Below are 8019 nucleotides of genomic sequence, written 5' to 3'. Positions count from 1 at the left end.
ATGTAGTAACTATAGGTAGAATCTCATTCGGTGCTACCAGCCTTTGAGAGGTCAGGCCAAATGGTGCCCTGCCTTCCCAGTGCTCCCCCAGACCTCCACAGCAAGCCCTGGTTAAGGGCCTCAAAAGCTGTAAACAATAATCAATGTCCTCAAGAAAAATTCATCATGACAGTCTTTGCCACATAAACCAGAAGAAGGGAATCTGAAATCAAAAGGACAGAGAAAGCTCCTGAAAAGGTCTATAAATTATAAAGAGAGATCACTTAATAATGTTCACAAAATAAGAAAGGATAACCCTAAAATACTGGGGGGAGATTATGACTTAAATGTTACTTTGAAGAAAATCACAGATTTTTGCTTTATGCCATTTCCAAATGAGTGTCCTTTTATTTTTTTCCTTGGTGCTGGTTAGGTTTTATTTTAACAGGATGTTTCCTCTTCATTTGTTTTTCCAAATATCAGTTATATCAATATTAGAAGTGTAAACAGGTGCAAAATATACAGCACATAGAAACAATCTTCTTAACTAGCCTATTGCCTAATAAAAGTATGCACAAGGGAGCTGCATGAACAGAAGCCATGGTCTTCCCCTCCCTGAGAAACAAGTTCCCCACAGAACAAGAAACCAGCGGCTGCTTCAGCAAAATGGGAATGGATACTCATGGAGAGTCCTTCTTAGAGTCATCTAGAACTGTGTGGCACAGTAGCCATGAGCCACATATGGCTCTTGAGCGCTTGAAACGTGGCTGGTCCAAACTGAGATGTGCTGTAGGTGTAAAATGCATACTAGATTTCAAAGACTTGGTAAGAAAAAAAAAAAAAAGGTAAGATATCTCATGAGTAATTTCTTATATTGAATACATGTTGAAATATAAACAGTTTGGACATAGGGAATTAAATAAAACATTGTTAAAATTAATATCACCTGTTTCTTTTTGATTTTGTAATGTAGCTAATAGAAAATATGAAATTACACATGTGGCTCATATTTGGGTCTTACATTATATTTTTATCATAGGGTGCTGGTCTAGAAGGATGACAGCTTACAAAAGTCCATCTGTAACAGATGCTGTTGATGTCCTGTGCCATGTCCCCGTGGCACATTTCTAAATTCACCAGCAGCCTCCAAGGACACTTACATGCATGCCAGCAGGTTCCCAACTCCCCTCCTCAAGGAGATGTCTTTCTGCTTCTCTGCCTGAAGGCCTGCTCGAGGGCCTAGGAGCTTGTCAGGGCAGCTGAGAAGGGTCCAGGGTGTAATGCTCCCAGGAACAACCCTCAACCGAGAAGGGATGGTGAAAAAACTGTCTTCAGCAGTCCCTCTGTGGAACAATTCTGAAGTGTGTTCTACAGTCTCTCAGGGGGTCTCCAGCAGGGTTGAGCCCCCAATGCCCACAGCAATAGCTTGCTCACTAACACAGGTTTTGATTCTTCTCCTTTCCTACCTTACCTTCCCTCACTCATGCTTCCTGGGATCACCTCCCAAATAAACTCCCTGAGCCCCCCAGTGTCTGTCTCAGCTCTACTTCAGGGGGATCAAACGAAGAGAACCATTCAAACGTTTTCACAATCCCTCCTTCTAGGACCCAAGCCAAGTATCCTTTGACTTAACGATGCACACCGAGCTCTTCTTCCTGCGCTATTATCAGAGCTGTCTCTAATTACTATTGTTTTCCATCAATTCATTTAGGATTCCATTGTTAATGGCTTTAAAAAAACAAACAAAAAAGATTCTAGTATAGCTGATCCACTTTGTTATACAACAGAAACTAACACACCATTGCAAAGCAATTATACTCCAATAAAGATGTTAAAAAAGAAAAAAGATTCTGCTCTAATTAAACAAATAGTGAATCATTTGAGTTTGCTTATTTTTTTCTTTCCAAGTAATTTGCTTACATTTAAACTGTACTTCTGTAGTGTTGTCTTAATTATCAAGTCATTAAGGACAGTGATGTGGCACTTTGAAACATTTTGTTCTGCTTGGGGGCAATGGCAGTTTCTTTGACCTGACAGAATCAAACTGCACAAAACTCTCAAACACATTTCTCATCTGATTTGCAAAAAAAACAGTCACGGCCAGCAGGGCAGCAGTGGTGGTCGGGGACAGTCACCATTCCCTGGGCTCTTTGAACACGGATCAAACAGCAGGTACAGCAGTAGGGTGTTCTGGATGCCCTGACCTGCAACACCACCCTTGCTGTCTGATCCTATGTTGCTTTGATAGTATGATATAGTTTAAAAAAAAAAAAAAGGCTTTAGAGTCCAAAAGATCCAGGGCCAATCCTGTCTCCACCACTTACCAGTGTGACATTCTTCCAATCACTCATTCTTTCTGAGCCTCAGTTTCCCTATCAGTAGTATGAGGATGGGGCCTATCATAGAGTGAGCATAAGGGACATTTGGCCCACATTTAAAAGAGTCTTATGTTTAGATTGCTTATACTGTCTTCAAATAAAATCTGTATGTGGATAAACTTTTTTAAGGTTTTTAAAAAAACACCTACTTTTTAATATGCTTTTCAGTATTTCTTCAGTCATTTGTACACTAGCAACCTTCAATGCATCCCAGACCTCTCTTGACCCGTTGTGACGAGAATAACAGTTCCTATCTGCCCAGCAGTTCCTTTCACCAATTCACAGGGAGCATTAGAAAACATGAGACTTATTCCAAACCACCTGTCCTCTTCTTTCTTCCCGTCAAGCTCCACACGCACCTCTCCCTGAGGCCTTCCCACTGTGGCCTTTTTGCAATCCCTGGAGTCCCCTGTACTCTATCTTTTCTCTTCTGTCTGGCTCTCAAACTGGGCATTCATGGACTGTCATTCCAGGAATAAAGAGTTGGTGCGGCCTCAGAATGTTCTCCCTCATGAATTATCTCTATGGAAGGACCTGACAGTCTCTTTCCAAACTCCTAGAACTAGACCCTGGGCTCTCTATCCCTGTTAGATAATATATCCAGCAAGTCTCTGGCATGTAGTACTCAATCATCCCTAGGTTTTCCTCTCTTGTACCTAATACGTTTCTACTGGCCTGAAATCTTCTCAGGAAGCTGGGACTTTATTCAGGGTTTCATTTGATTAGAAATAATTATTGAGTGCCTAAGAAGTGCAGAGCACTTTGCTGGATTTTAAAATAAGAAAGAGGGCTTCCCTGGTGGTGCAGCGGTTAAGAGTCCGCCTGCCGAGGCAGGGGACATGGGTTCGTGCCCCGGTCCGGGAAGATCCCACATGCCGCAGAGCGGTTAGGCCCGTGAGCCATGGCCGCTGAGCCTGCGCATCTGGAGCCTGTGCTCCGCAATGGGAGAGGCCACAACAGTGAGAGGCCCGTGTACCACAAAAAAAAAAAAAAAAGAGTTAAAAGAGGGCTTATAATATTGCTTTAAAATGATGCCTTTATTGAGTTGGACATGAGGAAATTCTACAGCCTTATTATCAGGACACAGTTATAGCCAAAACAGTAATTTAGGAATTCTCTTTCACCTTACTATGCAGATGAGAACACAGTAATCCTAAAACAAGCTGACCAAGTAGACTTTAAGTTCACTATTATCTATTTAGTTTCATATTCACGGAAACCTACACCTACATACCTGCACACACGAGGTAATCAATACTTATGTGTTGAATGAATTAATAAGACCATACTTATAGACAAGGCCTGAGGTCTGAGAATTGATTGGGGTACTGGCTGTGAGACTGTATTTGAAGGAAGGGAAGTGTGGGGCAGAATATCAAGTGATTTTTACCAAAGCTCACTGGCCTATGTGCTTTTTTTTCAGGTAAAATTTGTGCTAAACCAATGATAAATAACCTAGCCCGTGTATCGCAAAAAAAAAAAAAAAAAAAAAAAAAATTCAGTTCTAATGAAGATTTAGCTGTTATCCTCCTAAATAAAAAGTTCTATGTTTGAGGTATCTCTTTAAGACATGCCAATATGGCATATTTGTTAAACAACTCAGGAGTCTATCTTGAAAATCCTGCCCAACACAGCATCATCTCTATGAGACCTACAAGTAGGCTGAACTAGACTTGTCTTTTTAAGCAAGGAAGAAATATTTTGTTACAAAAACCAAGGAGGCAGGTACTAGAAACTCTGCATCTCAGAAAACAGTGAAATTTTGTTATAAATACTTTCATTATCATCTTCCTGCTGATGCCATTCATTAAAAAGTTCTGGTCAAGACCAATAAAGCAGCTTCATCTCCTGTGACATCCAAAAAAAGCCAAGATTTAAAAACAACAGTGAAGAACTTCACTCTCTTTATACACTATCATAGGATATAAAGCTATGAATTTTTTCAGTGTCAAGCACAAAGCATTATCCCCTACCTCACTTTAACACTGGAATGTGGACACTTAATTCAGTAGTACTCATTAACTGCTACGTAGATTGCCTGTGTTGACTGTAGTAAAGCCATTTACAATCAACTTATGAAGTAATAACACTAGCCAGATACACACACAGAGGAATACCAAAAACAATGAGTTTTGTTGCACAAATATCCATACTTGGGGCATGGCTATCAAGTAATAAGACTGATTCAATACTCTATAATCATAGTACACTAAAATACTGCCATATAGTAATGGCCCCATATGTGAAAAAATGTCTATATGGAAAAGGCTGTGATTTATTGCAAAGCATAATTATATAGCAAATTTCAAGGAAAGTCTAATAATTTTCAAAACCAAATTTTTAAATTTAATGGTTCAGGCCAAAGTCTCAGTTACTTTTTGGAGATTTCAGAACTATTAGGGGCAGAGGAATGCTTTTCCTTTTTTCTCTTCTTTTTGTCTTTTTTGTGATGCTTCCCCTTTTTTGACTTACTCTTTTTCTCCTTCTTCTTTTCTTTCTTCTGATATTTTTGTTTCTTTTGTTTTGAAGTGTCCTCTTCAGTAGAACTGGATGAATAAGACCTTTTCCTTTTTTTTTAACTTGATTTTCTCTTTACTTTTTGCTTTTTTCTTCTCCTCTTCTTCATTTATGCTTTTTTCTTGTAATGCTTGCAGTTTATTCAGTTCTTCATTCTCTTCATTACTCTCCTCACTACTTGTGCTGCTCACATCCAAAATTATGTCCCTTTTGGCGTCTAATCGAAGAAAATTGCAGCATTCAAAAGTCAGGTGACCACGATAGCCACATTTTTTACAGCCTGCTCGGACACTGTGCTTGTTGCAACCTGGAACTGCCATGGCGCTGGTAAAAGGGGTCGCGGGACCCCTGGGCTTTCGAGAGGGTGCTCGCTTCCCACTGGCTGCAAGGACAACACACAGCTAGGACGGCTTCTTCCTCCAACCCGCACCGCGGCACCCAGGTGACAGTCGGGGAAGGCTCTAAAAGTCTCCGGCGATAGCGGAACCAAGTAGCTGCTGCTCTCGTAGACACCTTTGAATGAAATGTAACAAAGCACTTTAAACCAATGTTCACTAGCTGTGCAGTTTTGAGGGCCACATGCTCTACCTTTCTTAAATGAAAGAGTTCAAGCAATCTAAACACGCCTAAGAAGTACTGAGTAATCCTTGTTAATGAAATAGTATGGAAAATGTCATCCTTTGACAAAAATTAATTTTTAAAATGTTCTCTTTTTATTTTATTTAATTAATGTATGTAGAGAAATATTACATTTCATGTTAGCTAGAGGAAATGCCTTAAAATTTCTGGGATGCCAACTCCCTTTATCTATTCTATCCCATTCTTTTTTTTTTTTTTTTTTTTTTTTGGCTGCGTCAGGTCTTAGTTGTGGCACACGGGATCTTCGTTCAGGCATGCGGGATCTTTTTCATTGCAGTGTGTGGGCTCCTCTCTAGTTGTGGTGCAAGGGTTTTCTCTCTCTAGTTGTGGTGTGTGGGCTTAGCTGCCCCATGGCACCTGGGATCTTAGTTCCCTGACCAGGGATTGAACCCACATCCCCTGCATTGGAAGGTGGACTCTTTACCACTGGACTGCCGGGGAAGTCCCTCTATCTGATTCTTTTATTTGCATGTCTTTCTGCTCCTTAGCACAGGTCTACAGTCCAAATATGTTTTGCTCCCTCATCTCTGTCTTCATGGACTTGGAAACAGTTATAAATGTAATGCAGCTGTGAACCTGTCTTTTCCACACTCACTCAGCTTCTTCTTGAGTACTTGAGTGCTTGGGTCACACCATCAAGAGTCTTTGGCCTTGAGATTTTGGCCAGAATGGCAAAAACAAATCCATAATATCAAAAATAAAAAGTCATCTATATTTGGCATATATTTGACCTGTCAATATTTTTGCTACCCCATTATAATGTCCCCTGATTTCAAAAGAAATACAGTGTGTAAGTAATGGAAAGAAGGGACATTAAGCCACTGGAAAATTCAAGTGCTCCAGATGGCTCCAGTTTTCTATTCCTACCTATGGAATTGGGAAAAATACCCAAAGCATATGTATTACTCTATATATTTTTTTATATTTGAAAGGACCTTGAAGAGTTTTGGTATTTATATATCTAAAGCATCACACTTTGATGTCCCCCCAGACTGGTAGGCATAGTACACAAATTTTTGCCAGGGATATACTGAATAGGATTCTAGTCTAGGAAAGCCAGTTAGGCTAGAAATGGACACATATGGGGACTGGGGACCTCTATATATTTACCTCAATATTTGACTTGTTGGCTGGTACAGTAGACACTTAAAGTGGGCAGCTTAATCAGCTATCACATGATTTTCTTCAAAAAAAAATAACATTGTGCTATAGATGACAGGGGGCAGGAGGTGAGGGGAAGGAGACAAAATGTTGAACCTGGATAATTCAGACCATCTACAGAGAACAAATGCACTAGATGATTACTCAACTCAACTCACTAATTTGGTTGTTGCTGTGATATGCCAAACAGATGGACAAAGTCAACAGCAGGCATGATGCTAGATTCTAGGTTTCGAAGTTTAGCACCTGTTCTTCACAAGGTCAGAACCTAATAGGGACAACCGTGAAAAGAAGGAAGGACGGAAGGAAGGAAGGGAAAAAGGAAGGAAGGAAGGGAGGGAAGAAGGAAAGGGGAAGGGGAAAAGGGAGGAAATGAGGGAGAAAGAGAAATAAAAGTGGGGGAGATCGATTCTACGTGGGCAGTTAAGGAAAGAGGAGATGATGTTTAAACAGGCTCTAGAAAAATGTGTCAGCATTCACCCAAAAGGCAAGGTGATAGGGACTTTCCTGGTGGCGCAGTGGTTATGAATCCACCTGCCAACGCAGGGGACATGGGTTCAATCCCTGGTCCAGGAAGATCCCACATGCTGAGGAGCAACTAAGCCTGAGCGCCACAACTACTGAGCCTGCGCTCTAGAGCCCGCGAGCCACAACTACTGAGCCCGCACACCCTAGAGCCCGTGCTCCTCAAGAAGAGAAGCTACCGCAATGAGAAGACCACGCACTGCAAAGAAGAGCAGCTCCCGCTCGCCACAACTAGAGAAAGCCCAGGCGCAGCAACAAAGCCCCAGCACAGCCAAAAAAAAAAAAGGCAAGGTGATAAAGGTGTTCCAGGCCATGGGAACACTTGGGCAAGATATTTGCATCTTCTGTTCCATAAAATAGAGCTTGCAGTCTGAATGTACTCTTTGAGTAATGAGAAGAAGAAAGACTGCAAAATTAGTACAACATTCCTGAAAAAATGAAAATACATTTTAGCAATTGCCTTTTTTAATACTCTAGAACAGTGGTTCTCAAAGAGTGATCTCCAGGCCAGCAGCCTGAAACTCATCTGAGAAACTGTTAGATTCTTAGCCCCCACCTTCTGACTCAGAAACTCTGGGTCTGGGGCAGCAGTGTGTTCTAAGATGTTCTCCAGAGAATGCTGATGCTTAAGTGCGAGAACAGCTGCCCCAGAGCAAGTAACTTCAAATCAACCTGTAACGTGCTTTCTGCATCTCGCCAGTGGAAATAATGAAAACTTTCTTAAACCTAATTCATAGAAATGCATCACATTACTGGTTCCTAATCTTCTGTCCATGTATAGCATCAATGCCCATCTTGACAAAACTTTTCACTGTTTCCC

General features: G+C 41.0%; 1 pseudogene across 1 annotated transcript; it reads right to left on the bottom strand.

Moving 5' to 3' along the window:
• Positions 1 to 4517: 4517 nt before the first annotated feature.
• LOC308614635 (protein SREK1IP1-like) lies at positions 4518 to 5261 on the bottom strand (annotated as a pseudogene). The gene has a single exon. The product of its transcript is annotated as a protein SREK1IP1-like (transcript).
• Positions 5262 to 8019: the final 2758 nt, after the last annotated feature.

This window comes from Mesoplodon bidens (genome assembly GCF_964165515.1).
Source record: "Mesoplodon bidens genome assembly, chromosome: 3".
NCBI lineage: Eukaryota > Metazoa > Chordata > Mammalia > Artiodactyla > Ziphiidae > Mesoplodon > Mesoplodon bidens.
Note: the sequence above shows the minus strand (reverse complement) of the source record. Positions and strands in the feature narration are given on the sequence as shown.